Source organism: Bos indicus, chromosome 8 (assembly GCF_029378745.1).
Source record: "Bos indicus isolate NIAB-ARS_2022 breed Sahiwal x Tharparkar chromosome 8, NIAB-ARS_B.indTharparkar_mat_pri_1.0, whole genome shotgun sequence".
Classification (NCBI taxonomy): Eukaryota; Metazoa; Chordata; class Mammalia; order Artiodactyla; family Bovidae; genus Bos; species Bos indicus.
The window spans coordinates 35,980,863-35,999,113 of record NC_091767.1 but is presented as its reverse complement, the minus strand read 5'-3'; the positions used below and the strand labels follow the sequence as shown (position 1 = coordinate 35,999,113).

General features: G+C 40.0%; 1 protein-coding gene across 24 annotated transcripts in view; it reads right to left on the bottom strand.

The window, feature by feature from the left end:
* The window catches only part of PTPRD (protein tyrosine phosphatase receptor type D), a 2,527,413-nt gene that overhangs the window by 556,146 nt on the left and 1,953,016 nt on the right, over window positions 1-18,251 (bottom strand). The window contains exon 1 of one of the 24 annotated variants that reach the window (XM_070794549.1): window positions 17,118-17,412. The exons of the other annotated variants lie outside the window; for them this stretch is intronic. The gene's annotated coding sequence lies outside the window, so the exon portion shown is untranslated. Of the gene's footprint in view, window positions 1-17,117; window positions 17,413-18,251 lie in introns of those variants that run through there. 24 annotated transcript variants of the gene reach the window in all.

Sequence of the window (18,251 nt, the reverse complement as noted above, 5' to 3'; positions counted from 1 at the left end):
ACAAAAAACAATGGCTACTAACAGGAAAAGAGATAAATCTAGTCAACGAATTATTGGGTAGCCATTAAAGATGACAATCATGATGAGGCAAGATGGAAAAAAAAAATATATATATATATTTATTTATGCCAAAATGATAACTGACAACGAGCTGAAAAACAAGCTCACCATACAGTATAAAGGTCTAGAAATTTTTCTCAAGTCAGAACAGTGGGTTGTTTTGAGGGGATGAGATTATTAGTGACTTTTTTTAGTTCGTGTCTAACTTTCCTATAATGAGGTTATACTACTGTATGACTTTAAAATAGATGAATCAAAGTCAGCATATAGAAATGTGTAAACAATACCACTTGACCACTGTATTAGAGTAAAATATTAGAGAAACTACTTTGGGTTCATGCTCTCTTTCAAATCGCTTCACTGTAACCCAATAAAACAGTAAGAAAGACTTTTCTTAGTCTGCTATTTGTCAAACATACCCAAGTAGACTGTTCCATATTTCTGTGCTTTTCTGTTCTCTACTCTGAGTGTGAGCTATGATCAGAGCTCAGTATTTAATTCAGTCAGGCTATAATTACATACATTTAACATACTAAAACATAAACTACACATTTCTGAAACCTAATCATGCCCATCCTTAATTTTTTTCAGATAATTACACAACTAAAAATGATAAATTGGGCCTTTAACAGACTTAGCAACCCTTTGGCACCAAGTACATCAATTAACTACAATACCATATCGGACCAATATTGTATCTCCTACAGTGCACGTACCAATATGAACAAGAGACTCCCATCATGCCACCTGAACTGAGAGTTCTTATGATCATTTCTGTAATGACAAATTTAAGTTCTACACTATTACCTAGAGCACTGCGTCCCACAATTGCCATGTGGTGGGCCTGAGGATTTAGAATATTAAATCTCTCTGGGTGAGAATGTGTGGCTGTTTTATACAGCTTCTACCCAATCTTTATATTTCTATGATCATCAAGATTTAGATCTGTAATTACAAGAGGACCCTGATTTTCACCTCAGTTACTGATAGAGACCGTCCGTATAATCACAATAAAAAGCCAAGACTTGAAAAATGAGGCACTGCAAGAGGTGAATGTCCCCAGGCTCCACTGGATTAATTGGCTCAGAGTGCTTGGAACCCCTGCACTTTCCGATTTTGTTATGGGGGCTGAGGATGTGTGAAGCAGAAACACTTCCATCCTTGCCAGGAACCCTCTTTGCTAAGGAAATTTAAAATAATAACAAATCTGCTAGAAATAAAAACAAGCTTTATTTTTTTTTAATGGACAAATTTTCTGGGGAGAGTGGCAGCACACTCAGTCCATGGTTCTGAATCAACACCAGAACACCCTCGGCACTTTGTGTGTGCAATTCCCTGTCTCTTCACAGCTTTCTCAAAGCTACTGCTGCTGCTGCTAAGTCACTTCAGTCGTGTCTGACTCTGTGCGACCCCATAGACAGCAGCCCACCAGGCTCCCCCGTCCCTAGGATTCTCCAGGCAAAAACACAGGAGTGGGCTGCCATTTCCTTCTCCAATGCATGAAAGTGAAAAGTGAAAGTGAAGTCACTCAGTCGTGTCCGACTCTTCGCGACCCCATGGACTACAGCCCACCAGGCTCCTCCATCCATGGGATTTTCCAGGCAAGAGTACTGGAGTGGGATGCCACTGCCTTCTCCGTCTCAAAGCTACAAGCATCAGCTAATACACAGTCGATTGTATTCTCAATCAACTGTCTTTAAAAACGCTCATCCCTCATAAACCTGTTTTGGTTCATTTTGATTATAAAAACTGGAGGTACATGGGGACAATCTCAGAACTGATTAAGACTCAAACAACAACAAAAAAACCTACACCTAGCTGCTGCTACATACTTTCCAAAGCATACCGAAAACAAAACAATTCCTCGATATAAGTATAGTTATAGTCGACATTTTGCAATTCAAAAAACAAAACAATATAAAAAGGCTACCTGAAAAAGACAAATGCAGCAACTAACATTATCAGAGACTCTTAGACTGCAGGGAGATCAAACCAGTCAATCATAAGGAAATCAACCCTGAATATTCACTGGAAGGACCGATGCTGAAGCCAAAACTCCATTATTTTGGCCACCCGATGCAAAGAGCCAACTGATTAGAAAAGACCATGATGCTGGAAAAGATTGAAGGCAAGAGGAGAAGGAGGTGACAGAGGATGAAATGATTGGAGGGCATCACCGACTAAATGGATATGAGTGTGAGCAAACTCCAGGAGACAGTGGACACGGGAGCCTGGCGTGCTGCAGTCCTTGGGCTCACAAAGAATCGGACATGACTTAGCAACTGAACAACAAAATTGCCAGACATGGTGATGCTCTCCGTGGGAAGTGATAGAGACTTATGATGTGAAAGGAGAAGAGAAAAGCATCTGGGAACAATCACCTCAGGTTCCATGACCAAGAGAGAAGCCAGTTAGGAGAAAGCAGGGCTCTGTTCCCAGGAACTGTTACAAAGTCCTTCAGCTTTCATCCCTCCTCCTTCCCCTGGCTGCTCTAGGACAGCTCTCCAGAAACCTGAAGTGGAGCCTTTAACCCTTGCCTCAGTGGCAGGAAATGAGTGGAGAGATGCGAGGCAGCAGTTAAAGTACTGGCCTAGTTCTGTCTCTACTGCCCTGCCTCTCATCCCCACTGGACTGTCAGGGGTGAGTCTGGAGGTCCTCATCTGCCTCCACATTTCTTTCAATGACTTCTAATAGGTTGCAGTGATATGTGTCTGTCAGCATTAATTACATGTGACACTGGATTGGCCTGATCCCTGACAAAATCCAGAGCGCGTAATAAAGCAAAAGGACAGTAGGAAAGATGGGAAAGTAGGAAAGATGACAAGAGAAGGCTCCATAATGCTTTTGCCTCCCCAGGTTTTCCTTCAAGCTGCCCTCCTGATCAACCTAACAATACACACATTTGCTCTACTCTGCCGGAGAAGGCAATGGCACCCCACTCCAGTACTCCTGCCTAGAAAATCCCATGGATGGAGGAGCCTGGAGGGCTGCAGTCCATGGGGTCACTGACGGTCGGACATGACTGAGCGACTTCACTTTCACTTTTCACTTTCATGCATTGGAGAAGGAAATGGCAACCCACTCCAGTGTTCTTGCCTAGAGAATCCCAGGGACAGGGGAGCCTGGTGAGCTGCCGTCTATGGGGTCACACGGAGTCGGACATGACTGAAGTGACTTAGCAGCAGCAGCAGCTCTACTCTGCATATGAAGCTTTAAGATGTCAGATTTATGGGTCTGCTGACAACAGCCCATCTATACCAGCTGCCCCATTCAAAGCATCCCCATTCATTCTCATAGCATCCTGTTTGAATGCTAATTGTATGATCACCTACAGCCCTTCAGTGAAAAATAGCTGCAGACAGACAAAAATCACTTGGAAAACAACAGAAAAGACTCACTGAAGAAACCTGAGACACGATGTGGCAGAACTGATAAAACTGAATTTGTTTCCATATGTGACTTCCATAGAAGAGTATTTCTCCACATTGGACAAATACAAAAATCAGAGGGTATGCATCTATGTCATTAGACAAAAAGCACAGAATCAGCTATTAATTCACCTCCCTTGAGGATTATTTCTGAGACACAGTATCTTTCACTTACATCTGACAAGTAGATTCTTTGCTTGTAAGATCAATGGGTATTCTCGGTATACAAATGGCTTATCTTTACTATATATGTACCCTGGAAAATACCACATGACGTCTCAGAACCATCAGGCAGCTCAGTACTGTCCAAACTAACTTTGTGCAACAACAGAATTTTCTGGCTATACTATTCTATACAATAGATCCTACCTACATGTTGCTATTGATCACTTGAAACACAGCTACTACAACCAAGTTTTTAATTATACTTAATTTTAATTAAGATGGTGATTTGTTTCCTTATGGTTAAAAAATATATAGCATAAAGATCTGTCTCTTGTTCTTCCCTTGAGTCTTTTTTGACAAAAAGCAGTAGGTCCCTCATCAAAGCAGATGCTGTCTGATGCAAAACCTTCCTTCATCTGAGAACCAGCAATGCATCAGCAAGAAGCCCATTTCCTGCAGTATATGAAGGACAGCATTAACTACAAATTCACTTAGGTTCTGGAGACCAAGGCGGAAGGGCTAGCTGGGACAGTGAAGTCTCCTCAACATAAAGTTTAAATTAACATCCTTTCTTGCACCCTTGGAAGATTTCCCACTCACTCTCTGAGAAATGGCAATCTTTATGACAAAGAGGCTACTGTGGTCCGTTTTATAGACAAAAATGTGTTTAGTTCTCATCGCAAGATATGAAAACGTAATGTGTCACTCTGGTACCTAAAAAATCCAAAAGGAAAAAATAGAGTCCTATGTTTAAAATATCTAGAAGATCACTTATGTACCCTTTGGCTATCAATGATAACATGTTCATGTACGTTTGTGGATGCCAGCTTTTATTCATTTGTTTATTTCATTATTTTTCTCAATTCTAGTTGCAAAGAATGTTACTACTATAAAATCCTACGATATCATGTGCATCTTTTCTTCCAAATGATGAAAACGACTGTGAAAACAACACAAACAGAAATGGTAGCTGGCCTTTTAAAAACACTAATTTAAAAATATTATTCACCTCTATACTACTTTTACTTAGTATAGTTTTTTCCCATTACTAACAATAATCACTACATGGGTAGTTAGTTACACTCCTTAAAGGACTCTATCATTTTTTAAATGCTTTGAAATAAAATATTCTTCAGAAGGAGGCTAAGAAGATGCATATTTTTTTTAATATTTCATAGAAACTAACCATCTATACAATAATCCATTGTCTGCTCTACCAAGGTGATTTATTAAGGATAATGAAGCATATGATTTAATAGCTGCCACAAATTCTTTTTCAAGTAAGATGGGTATAAATAATACAAAAAGATGGTCCAATAATAGCCAAATCCTAACCTAAGAACTATTCTATATGCTGGATCACAGGAAATTAGATGAGCTCAATTAACTATGAAGCCAAGTGAAGGATGGTTAGGCAATCAAGGCTCTAACCACCTCCTCTTATTCTAGCAATGATTATTAGTATTATTTAGTGAAACCTGTAAGCTTTACTGTCACGGTAACTTGAGTAGCTCTTTTTTCCACATGGCAACAGAGTGTTAGTCGTGTCTAACTCTTTGTGATCCCAAGGACTGTAACCTGCCAGGTTCCTCTGTCCAACTGCCATTCTCCAGGCAAGAATACTGAAGTGGGTAGCTACGCCTTTCAGTCTCCAATAGAAATGTACATTATGCTAGAATTAATTTTCCAAAATCTTAAGAATTCGGATCTCTGCCTATCTGTGCAAATTGTACCTGGCAGCATTTGGCTCATCCTTTCATTCCCACAATGCCTTGCATTTAGGAAAGATAAATGTACGATCCTTTAAAGAATAAACACAAAAATGGGAGAGCAGGTAAGTGTATAAAATGAGATTTCTAAGATCCTTATAGGAAAAAAAAATGCATTTCATATCCCTGTGAGACCTGTTTCTAACACTGATCACTCAAACTTTTGAGTTCTTCTGATGGCCAGTTGCCAAGAAGTCACTTCCTTTGGTGACAAAGCTCTCCTTAGGCCAGTTTCCTTTAAAGCATGGGGGAAAAAACCCACAAAATCATACACAGTGTTTAAATACAAGTGTCCAAACAGCTCCTGTTTGCAAGTTGACATACTCCTCTCCCAGATCTCTTTGTTTAATACTGAAGTCTTAGCAGGGCCTTATGAAATCAGTGAGGCGAAATTTCTGACAGGAAATACAAGCGGTCATACAAGCCAGCTGCTTGGCCTAAAAAGATTGTCTGGCTGTGCCTTACAGACATGGCACAGACATTCATTGATAAGCTGGCACAGCTAGTCCTGTCCCCATGCCACCCAGGGAACCTATCTAAAATAAGATTAGAGGCTGCAAATCCTAGTGTTCATATAATACTGGGCAGTGGAAAATTTCCATGGCTCATCGTAAACAAGGGGCCTACGTGTGAGACATATGTCACCTTCTGAAAAATGTCGGCTTCACCGGGAGTGTTCCACACCAGCATATTTCCACACTGCAGTGCCTACTGCTCCTGCCTGTCCAAGCCGGGCTTGCCAGAACTGAGATCAATTTTATTAGATACCATTAGTCTCTGTTAGGGCGGTCATTTGAATAACAACAGATTGGCAAGTATAAAACTAAGGCACCTGTTGTACATTTGGCAGCCTCATTGAGGCCCCTTAAAAAGAAAACAAATACAAGCTACAATCATGCCAGGCAATGGCTTTTGGTTCAATAATGACCATGTGTCAGAATTAAGTGCATCTGGGAATTCCTACCACAGCCAGATGTAAAGGCAGATTTGTCTTGTCTAGTGGCATATGAGGAGACACACTCAGTATACACAGATTTGGCTTTGTCTTGGTTTGGTAGGGAGCTAGGTAAGTGGAAGTTAGCTCAAGTAAACTAAAATTAATTACTTAAGCAACTGACAATATAATCATAAATAGTAAAGTTAAACATTAAACATATGGGTTGTAAGATCTGGGCTATGAGCTAGCTAACCTCTGCTTTTTCTAGGCACGTGAATTTTTTCACAAATTACTCAGTAACAATGTGCCAATATTACTAGGACACTGAGTCAGGCGGCCATGGGGTAGGTGTTAGAAATGCCATGGGGGAATGGATTTGGGCTTTGGCTTTGAGGAATTTGTAATGAATCAGACCATTAACAAGCAATTACAATGCATTATGAAAGATGCCATATGTAAAAGGCGTTTGCGTCTCTAAGTGCTAAAAGAAAGGGTATCCAGGTTTGTCAGGATGAGAAGACTTCCTGGAAGAGTTTTCAGCTCAGCTAAGCCCTGAAGGAAGAGGGGAATTAGGCAAAGATGGAAGCAGAAAGGAGTTTCCAGGAAAAGGAGAAAGCATGCTCAGAATTACACACAGAAGAATCAAAGTAGCACATCAGGCAAATAGCAAATACTTTAGTATCTGGACTGCAAGTGTGTTGGGGGTGAGGGAAAGGGAAACAGAAAAAACAATTGTGAGAATGGCAAAGTGGCAAGGGACAAGGAAGGGAGAAGGACATCAAGGGCTGAGTGACTTTTGTTGAGTATTTCAAGCTTTACTTAGAGCAGAAGGGACAGCCACTGGAGTATCTGAAGGAGAAGGGTGACATAATCAGATGTGAATTTCTTAAGGAACACGCTGGCTACAGAGCACCAAAGCAACCCAAGTAAACACAGAGAGGTTGCAGTCTAGGCAAAAGAGGAAGAAGGCCTTGCCAGCTAACATATTAAAAGGTAGTGAATAATTTTGCTGAAAGAAAGTTAATAGTTATTTTGGCATACTGGAGTAACAAGAACTTATTTAGAGAAAACAAGTTTTAAATGATAAATTTAAAATCAAGATTTAAATAGTATATCTCTTAGTTTTTTTTGATAAAGAGAGGTCAGATTTAAGGTGAGTCTAGGCAAAAGTAAAATTCAGATTCAATTCAATTGCACTTAGCCAACAATTTCTTAAATAGTACCTGGATATTTTTAACAATATTTATTGAACTTCTCACTCTTTATAACTATTAGCATCAAAAAACATTATGAGCCTTATTATGGAAGAACCTTCACTACACAGTCCTCAAACCTTCACTACACAGTCCACACAGCTCCTGGCTCCTAACAGGTTATGTTTATAGATTAACCCACAGGAAAACATGACTAAATAGGACAGTGCATGCATGTGAGAGACCTGGGCATTTCAGAAACCTGGGCAAAGAAGACTCTTAATTGTTGACATACTGTATGAGCCATAAATGACCAAAGCATTTTTCATGTAACTTTATGTGCTATGTCTGATTTAAAACTTCAGGGTACCTTGTCAGAGAAAAAAATAATTTTCCAAATCAAACAAATCAAACATCCTGTCTTGTATTATTATTTTTAAGACCATAATTAACCAGAGATAGGTTATCTGTTGCCTGATCCCCCTCCCACCAAAAAAGCTAAATTTTTATAAAGATGGGTTAAATGAGAAAAATGTTATAAACTCATCCATTACTGAACATGAAATTAACAGGTGAGTTGCAAAAAGAATATTTTAGAAGATAGTATAACTGGCAAAATTTCCCAGATACAGTTGGCAGGGTAGGCTGCCAGTAAACAGAACACATACATATCAGTCACTTGGCATAATTCCATTTCTTTGACAGGAGGCTGTTCATCAGATATCTCTGCTCAATCTATAGTTCTCTTTGTAAAAATGCTTTTGATTCCCTACCTGTTGGGCAGCTATGAAAATGCAAGCCTTTGTGATTTAAAAAAAAAAAAAAAAAACTATTCTTGGTGGAAATATTTTATTTAACCACTTCTACTCCAGGACTAACCCAAGAGCTCAGGAAGTTGTGTGACTGGCCTGAAAGCATATAATTTTAGAGCTGAAAGGCAACTGCAAAAAAAAAGAAAATTAACCAGTCCAAACCAAACAGTTTGAGTTCAAAAAAAAATTCAGTCCCAAGCAGAGAAAGAAACACAGAGACTCTCCAGAAACAATGGGAAAACCTACATAATGTTTAAGATTCTTCCTGAATTTGGTTAAGAAAGCACCATGTTATTGCGCCTATGTGCCTGGTATATATGAAGTAGTTTAAAAAAAAAAATCATATCATTCACAAGAATATACTGAGGGTTTAAGAGAGGAGTGGATAATAGTTGGGATCATAACTTAAAATCTTGGCTTTAAGTTACATCTAGCTATGCAACCCGGGCAAATACTTAACCTCTCAGGCTGTCTCTTCAATGTGCCTGCTAAGTCACTTCAGTCATGTCCAGCTCTTTATGATCCCATAGACTGTGTAGCCCGCCAGACTCCTCTGTCCATGGGATTTTCCAGGCACGAATACTGGAGTGGGTTGCCCTTTCCTCCTAAAGGGGATCATCCTGGCCCAGGGATCAAACCCACCTCTCTTAGTTCTCCTGCATTGGCAGGCAGGTTCTTTACCACCAGCGCCACCTGGGAATCTCCTCTTGAATAACTGATGATAATAAAAGCATTTGACTTAGTGTTGTTTTAGACATTAAACATGACAGTGAAAATAAAGTGCTATGCTGAACGCCTGGGACATGTAAGTGCTCAGTAAATTTTAGCAACCATCACAATTACAACTTTATATACCAATCACTATTATTGTACTTTATAAATAAAGAAAATCAAAAGAAATTAGTTTTCCACCTATCTCAATGTCCTGAGCATCATCAAAGGTTTCAACTGAATAATTATTCTTCAATGTCATGATTTCAATTAAATTCAACTCAAAATAAATTCAAAGCAAAGAACATGTAGCACTTGAGTTGAGAATCGGAAAATGAGAGAATAATTAGGAGGATTTCAACAGCTCCAAGTTAGGACAGCTGGCGAGAAGAGAAAGGGGATTCTAAGAACAGCACTGGTAGAACCAAAAAGGTACCTGCGGGCAGGGGCTCTGACACTGCAGCAGGTCAGAGCTCTTGAGGTTCTGCAGAGAACAGAGGCTGGACATACAAGCTGGGATTAGACTGCAAGGGGCTTTGACTGCTATGCTGGGAATTCAGCACTTGAGGATGCAGAGTTGAAAGCCTTAAGTTTCAGAAAGCAAAAGTTTTTAGGAAGAACTGAAAAGGAGAAAAGAGAAAATAAGGTACCAAGAAAAAAGTATGGATGAAAGATTATATTTTAGGTTTATAAAATATAGAATGTGGGACAAAGGAGAGCTTTCTACTTCTCAACTATCTAACAAGCAGATTAAAAAAAAAATTCAGATCTGGAACCCCAGAGAGAAGTTATCAATTTTATTTTCAGAGTCATCTATGCAGAAATTATTGCTTCTATGAGAAGTAGATAGGAATAGCTCATGAGACAGTATAGACAGTGATCTGAAGAGGGCTATGGATAAAACAGTAAGAGTTTAGAATGGAGATGGGACACAGAGGCCAAAGCATACAAGGGAAAGCAATGTTGATGAAGAAAGTGAGGATCAAAAAAAGGACTCAGAGACACCCTCCATCCATGAGATATTTCCAATGGAAGATGCTCCCCAAAATGCATCCCTCTAGTAAAATATTATAACTCCCTTCTTTTTCCCCCAAGAAAAATGTGAAAATCATTAGTTAGCCATTAAGTGAATTTAGAAAACTTAAGACATTTCCAGTAGATTATTTCTATTATTATCAATTAGCCTACTACTCCATTTAAATTAAGATATACAACAGAATTTATAAATAAGGATATAAAACCAAGTATCTAAAAATCACCCACTGAATTATTTCAACCAGAAAAGTCAAAATGAATAGCCATATTTTCTCTCTTAAAATCCTTTAACAGTATGTTAATTAAGTTACTAGTACAAGCAGTTCAAATATGTGTTTGCAAGAAGGCTGGGGTCTACTTGTGCAGTAAGAAACCATTAGCTCAAGCATGATATGCCCTTTCAGTTAGGGTGGAAGGAGACTGGAGGAAAAAAAAATTGTTTTAATTTTGCAAACAAATGTCTTTTGGGCCTATAATGGAACACTGGATCAGCATTTGATGTGTCTAGTCTAATTTAAATTGTACTGGCAGATCTTAGGGACAGACAGAAGGCAGTAAATTCCTATCCTCCATCAATACATTTGACCTCGGAGCAAACCCCACAACTGGCTACAGGCACTCACCATCCATCATTGCTCTTGAAACCTGATCTTTCATGGAAGGACAGCTGCGCTGGGCAAAGAGCTAAGGAGCTTTCTAAGATGCACCACCATTAAAAAAAAAAAAAAAAAGGCAATTCTGTCGGTGCGGTGTTTTAATTAAAGGCTTTTCTAAACATTTCTTCCTCAAGACTTAGCTCGACATCAAATATGAAGAATCTATTAAGATATTTTTCACTTTTAAGCAAAATTATCTCTTTGTACGTTGTAGGTAAAATCATTTCTAGCTTTTCCTTTAAAAGCTTTCTGAGATAAACAGCGTACTATGGCATACTGATGTGTACAGACTTCAAAAACGGTGCTGGACAGGAAAAGGTAATTCTAGAATCTGTAGTAATTATACCATGTACACAACAGAGTGTACACGACTCATATCCAAGTCTTCATTTTTAAATCAGGAAGCAATAATTTATAGTAGATAAAGATAGCAGAACACTATCATACAAAATCGCGTCATAGAATACAGCATGTCCATTACATCACTCCTGCATCCAGGAATTTTTTTAATTTAAAATACAAAATAAGACAAATTCTTATCTAATTGTATCTTCATCACACCTATGGCTGTTTTCTCCATGTTATGATGGTGAAACAAGACCCTAAATGTTATGTAATTTCTGCCAAGATTCCACAGAAAATAAGTGACAAAACTAAGGTATATAGTTTTTCTTGCATCAAATTCATATTTTTTTTTACTGTAGTCAAAAAAAAAAGAAGCTGGTCCAGATTTTGCAATCTTTAGCATTATATTTATATACACTATACACCTACATGCTTAAACAAGATTAAATGATAACTGTTTTTCAATTATTAATAAAATCAGTATTAATATCAACCTTTTTGTTAATAAAAGGAATCCGCTTACTGAAGCTTAAAAAAGAAGTCACTTGTTACTTGGGACCCGATGATTAAAAATGACCATTTCATAGATCTGAAAGCACACTTTCCCCTAATCCTGAAGCAATACTGAGAAACACAATTTTCTAAATGCAATTCACAAATCTCAATTTAGTTAGCTACTGCTACATTAAGGAATATAGCTTGAGGACTGTCGAAAAAGACAATTAAGAATTTATAAATTCAATCAATCTCATGACCCTGACAGTTACAATGGTTAAACCCAGTAAATAGCAAAATGGTAAAGGTCACGAGGCTCCTGACATTGTTATCTGAATGTCAAAGTTAAGTCCTGCTTCTGGGCAGTGAATTCAAAGAACTAGGAGAAAACCCAGCTTCAGACAGCTGCTTTTGCTCTTATATTTCATTATAAATGCCGAAGAAGCCAAAGGGGAGCCTGCCACCTAAGAGTGGCTATTTGCAAAGGAGAGCAGAACTTGCTTGCTGCAGGTAGGAACCACAAGGACTATTCAAGTGGTCTCGATACTGTCTGTGCATGGGTGCACCTGATCTGCTGCCTCACAGACAGAATCAGCCATCTTAGCTTTCTAAATTGGCATCTCTTTCATTTAATTTACTGATCTATGACATATATGGATTTGATTTAGGGGGCAGCAGAGGTCGAAAAGCCAAGAAAAAGTTCCGTTTTGCTCTTTGTTTCTTGTAATTTTTAAAAAGTTATAGAGTAACTGACAAGTATTGATATGACCCTATTAAAGATGTCAGCATCAAATAGAAAACCATGAACAGAAAGATATCGAATGTATTAGTTTCAGAGGAAGGAGGCAGGACATAGCAGACTATTTCAGTTATTCTTTCTTCCCAACAAGTTGACAGTATAACCAGACACAATATTTAAATTACCTTAATGTCTGTCTTAAGAATATCTTATAAATGTTAAGAAACTGCAAACTGCTGATTACATAAAAGCAAATGGGTGATTTATTAAAGGGAAAATGAGGGGCATAGGCCTGAAACGTAATTTTGTGAGTTACGTCTTTCAAGAATTCTATTTCATTAATGTTTCAGTCATGCACCACTGTCATGACTCTATTATTTAGGTTATATTAGGTCAGAGACCTCTATAATGTATAAGCATTTGCTCTTTAACCTCCCAAGACTTATGACGTAAAGAAAACAGTAAACTTCTACATCTGAGGCTACAATTTCATATAATGAACAATCAGCAGGCACAGACCACTTATTCTTTTAGCTATCTTTCTTAGGGGCTTGACTGTGGAGAGCTGGAAACACTTTTTTATTTTTAAATTAGGGGTGGGAGAATTTGGACACTATAAATTGTCAAAACAAAGGCAAGCCACACATGGCATTTTAATAAGTGTTACCAGCTACTAATTAGAAGCAAATGAAATTATCCATACAGAAAACATATCCCCAAACAAACCTATCCTTTGGTGGAAATGTCACTGTGCCATGATATTATGGAAGCTTAAACAAGGGATGTTTGTTGCAGTGAAATTTACTGATAATTCCCTCCTAAGTAATCTTCCTCCACATTCTCAGGTTTCTTCTGTTGATGTGTTATATAGGAATCCTCAATCTTGTAGCTCACGGAAAAAACAACTCTTTGCAAATCATTGATAATGTAAAAATTCTTTAAACGCTGATTTTGCTTGCAGCTGCAAGTTGTCTTTATGCCATCACAAGTAAGTAGCTTTCTTTAAAGATTTTTCCAAGAAATCAAACAGTACAAAGAACTGAAAAATAACTCCATAAGGCAAAAACACACTGAGTAGGCCTCACTTAAAATATAACTCATTTACTCAAACTAATCTTTTCAATCAAAAACTACTGGCCCTTTAAGAAAACAGGAAAAAAAAATAGTCTCTGAATACTCTGGAAAACTGAATAATTATATCTTTCTATTTAGCATTTCATATATTCATGCTTATAAAATGAATCCTAAAAGTGTACTTTGTGGCTTCTAAGTTGAATATATTACATTCAAGGTAAAGTTTATTTTCGTGATGACCAGAAACTTTGGGAAAAGGGCACCTATGATCAAAGATTAAAAGTATATTTAAAGATGTGAGCCTAAAAGTTTGATGCTCTCAGAATCATAAATTAGAGCATATACATACTTCAACTCTCCGACTACCCACAAATACACACTGAAAGGGTATTTTTAAAGCCAAATCACCTTGAGAAATCCATCACTCCTGAAATGGCACTTTTAATACGTAATTGTGTTAATGAATTCTTATTTATCCATAGAATCCTTTTAAAAATAGAAATGTTCAATGACTTGATAAATCAAGTTTGGTCTGAAGGATATTCAATATGCAAATACTTACAGTGTGCTCTTTTACAAATAGTCACCCTTGTCAGTTTGAAAAACTGAAAATCAACAGAAGAACAGTGTAAGTATACTTGACCTTATTGCCTAATGTCTATCAAGATTGCCACAGCTGGTCGATTTCAAATTTGTGAAACTGACACTTAAAAATGTACTGTGCATCCCCGGCGCAGGTCCTCAAGTGCTGACTAAACTGTAGTCACAGCCTCAGATTCTCCTTCCACACAACTTGCACAGCACTTACAAAGCCAGTTTAATCACACCATCAATCCATGACTACACATTCCTTAAAGTAATTCTGCTTCCTTTCTCTTTTAACCTTGCATTATGCAAATAACATCCTTTTCCAGTCCAATAAGAAAAACTTCTTAACGTTCCTATTTGTTTATCCTTGACATACACTGAGAACTAGGATCACATATGAATTTGCAGAAATACCTCTCCAATGTTCCACACACTCTGTGAAAAGTCATCCTTGCACCACCATAGTGTAATGCTCTAAACAATATTCTTGAAAAACCCTTCAATCAATGTCTATGACTAACATCAGAGCATGAGTTAATAGGTTAAAAAGACAAAACAAAAACACAGGGGACTGCCTACCTGATTCTTTTTAAATGTTTCTCTAGGAAGGGTTTTCTTATGCCATACCAGGCTATCTCCTGGATATAAGAACAGTTATACAGGCCCCTAGTGGTTTAGCAAATAGCAGCAGATGAGGGGATTCCAATTCTTAGTTCTGGACTTTGAGATATTCTGACTATAAATGAATGTCAATCTTAAAAGGAAAATCAAATCATTGTATTTAATACTTTAAGCAGTTTTGCTTTTATGATTATCCACTGAAATACATATATATTAAAATACAGCACTGCATTTCATTACTTTAGCAACTACAACTGCACTGATCTAAGAAGAATTTGTTACATAACCTCCACAATAAAATATTTAATTCATTCACCTCTTTGCATGTCATTACAAAAGTAATATATTACTCATACATTAAAATATATTTGAGAGACACTTTTCCTCTTTGAATCTTATTTCTATTATATTAGTATTACTGAGAGCTCTAAGAACAGATTATTTCTATGTAAAGTGCTCACTATTTAAAATGAAATATAGATACAAATTGAATGCCACTTTTAAAATAGTAGAAATCTAAAATAAATGTGCTTCCCAACAAACAAAACCAGTGTTTTATAAACAAAGCCAGTGATAAAACTTACATTAGAGTGCACCTATTTTTAAAAATCTACAATTAATAACACCACTTAATCCTCATCCCCTAGCTGCCTTTCCTTTAAAAAAGAAAATTCTAGGCAGGCATTTTTACAGCTTTTAGCAATTTTTAACCGGACACAGTCTGACAGCTGAATTCATAGAACTGACCAGCTTGTCAATTTCACACTTTGAAAGTACAATAATAGCTGATAGCATGAGGGTGAATATAAGAAATCTGTCACAGAATTGCTAGCTCCATTGAAAAGCAAAGTATAGTATATAATTATGGGAGGTGGGAGGTAGGAAAATTTTGCTTCAATTGTCCATTTTGGAGATCTGTTTCAAGAATTCGGACATTGAGCATTGAAATTGTATTCTCTCTTTGCTAAGCTAATAACGTAACATCCATCTGTGGCATATAAAATGTTTTCTAAATACCTATAATATCTATTAAGCTTTGTCCTGGATATCATCATATTAACAACATGAGAATCTTTAAGTTGGTATCACTTAAATATTCCTTTAACTCAGAATATTTCAAATCTTGGCAGTAGATCACCCTGGTTTTACTCAAGTTGAGTAGTGAGTGTGTATACTTTGAAACAGAGATAGAATAGCCAAAATGGTTAGAAGTATCAGTGGTTGGACTAACTCCCCATATGTGTGCTACAGTATGGTTGGAAAGAACACACCAAAAGGAAAGGTCCACGTTTGAAGCTCTGGAAGTCCAGCAGCGAATCTATCTCAAGTCACAAGCAGCCACTAGTCTCTGACAGGCTCAAAATGTGTGTGCTCTGCTCTAAGTCACTGGTACTATGACTGTGGGCATGTTAAAAAAAAGAGAGGGGGGGAGAAAAAAAGTTTAAGAGAAAATTCCTGACTCCCTCAGGAATCTTCCTGGAGGTTTAAGGCATCCTGCAAAGTGTAAGCTGGTCTGGGGATCACTGTTGGAAAACAGAGGAGACATCAGACAAGTCATGTACTGGGAAGCAAGCTGGAAACAATACAAATGAATTGTGATCATCCAGGTTTTGGCGAATGGAACAATACTGGAGCACCCAATTAATGAAAGCCAAGCTCACCGTGCCCAAGATTTTTTTTTTTTTTAATCATAAGAAAAGTGACTTAATTTGTTAATGCTTCTAAAAGAAAATCAACCTCACACATGAACGATTCAAGTTTTTTACATACCAATGTGAAAGCTACAATAAATAGGAAAGCAAAGAACATTTGGTTTGTTCTTGGTTTTCTTTTCAAATTGTTTCCTACAACTTGGACTTATTATAAATTCTAGTTGCCTTCCCCATGGAATGAGTGTGTAAGAAGGGCAGATCGCCACAGCAAAACTATGAGCTTTGATCCTGCCACGGAAAGGTCTCCAAAACAGTCCCCCTCCTCTTTGGCAGCCGCGTAGACTTTCATTCCTGCTATTTCTCCTTCTCCCCAGTAGTTCAGAGGAAAGAAAGAAAAAGAAATCGCCCCCTCTCCGAACCAGCCTTCCTTAAAACAGTACTCACTGCCTCTTAAAAAAAAAAAAAAATGCGGTGGGTGGCAGAATCTCTGGGTAGGGTCGTACTGCCCCGCCGCTCCACCATTTCCCCAATATTACGCCCATCCCAGGAGGAGAAAGCGGGGATGGCACAAACACAGACTCAAACACCCTCATTCTCTAGAACTGCCACTCTCCCAGGTCTGAGGTTTTAAGCGAGAAACGAACCGTGCAGGGGAGGACCTCTGCCCAAGGAGGTTCAGAAGAGCAAACTGTTCGCTCCAGTGCCGGGGCGCCGGGCTCGCAGACGCGGGAGAGTGTAGCTCCGGTCCCCGAAGCGCGGGCTGCGGGAGCCTGGCTCTGGCGAGCGCAGACCCCAGACGACTCAGGGGGGCGGACCGGGTCAGCTCGGAGGACTCACCTGGTCATGTTGGCTCCGGGCAGCCGCCGCCACCGCCTCTCGCGCCGCCACCAGCACTTTCCTCCAGCGCCTTCGCCCCCCGCCACGGCCGCGCAGCCCGCGCCTGCCCCAGCCGCCGGAGTCCGGGCGGCCGATTTAATCCCGCGCAGCTGCGGCCCCCGCCGCGGGAGCACCCCCAGTGACTGCCGCCTCCGCCCGGTCCTCGCGCGGCCAGCCCAGTCCAGAGCGAGGAAGTGGAGGAGAGTCTGCGAGTGAGTCCAAAACCCCGAAATCCAGCATCCAGAGGAGCGCGTCCCCCCGCCCTCCCTCCACCCCTACCCCCTTCTTCTCCTCCTCCTCCTCCGCCTCCTCCTCCTCTTCCCGGGCCGTCCTCCCGGCCCTTCTGAGCCCGCGGCTTCCGCGGCGGTTTCTCCTCCTCCCGCTCCTCCTGCTCGCCCTGCGCTCGCCTCTCCGGCCGCCGCCGCCGCTGTGTGTCTCCTCCTCCTCCCGCTCCTCGACGCTCCGCCGCTGGCGGCTGGGGGGTCCGGGGCGGCGGAGCCTCTCCTCCCTCCGCCTCTCCTGTTTCCTCCTTCCCGGTGCTGCTTCTTTTAAAGAGGATTCTTTGGCCACAAATAGCAACTCGGCTGCCCCCCTCAACGCCTCCCTGTCCTTCTTTAATTCCCCCCCCCAAAAAGTGAAGCGCACTCGAGAGGTAACCAGAAACTGAGGCCGGCGGGGGAGGGGGTTGAGAGGCGGCCAGGCGACGCCTGGAGACCGGCCCGCGCGGAGTCAAGGGCCAAGAGAGGGGACGGCCAGTCCAGCTCAGTCCTCGGACCTGGCTTGAAGCTGAAGGCTACGGTTGAAGGCGAGGTGGTTTGGAGGGGAAATTAAATGAAAAAATCTCGGGAAAGTGATTGGAAAAGCTCCTCTCTTTGTTTCCTTGTCTGGGTGATTTCGAAAATCCTCGTAACGTGCTGGGGATCCCACGGAATCGCGGTGCCCCAGCGCTGAGGGATTGTGCGTGCGCGTTGCCAGCGCGAGAGTGTGAGTATGGGTGCGCCCGGGCGAGGGGAGGGCCAAGCCCGCTGCGCCCACTGGCGAATCCCTGAATCTGGACCACTGACCCACTGAAAGGGCCAGAGAGCTGGACCGCGA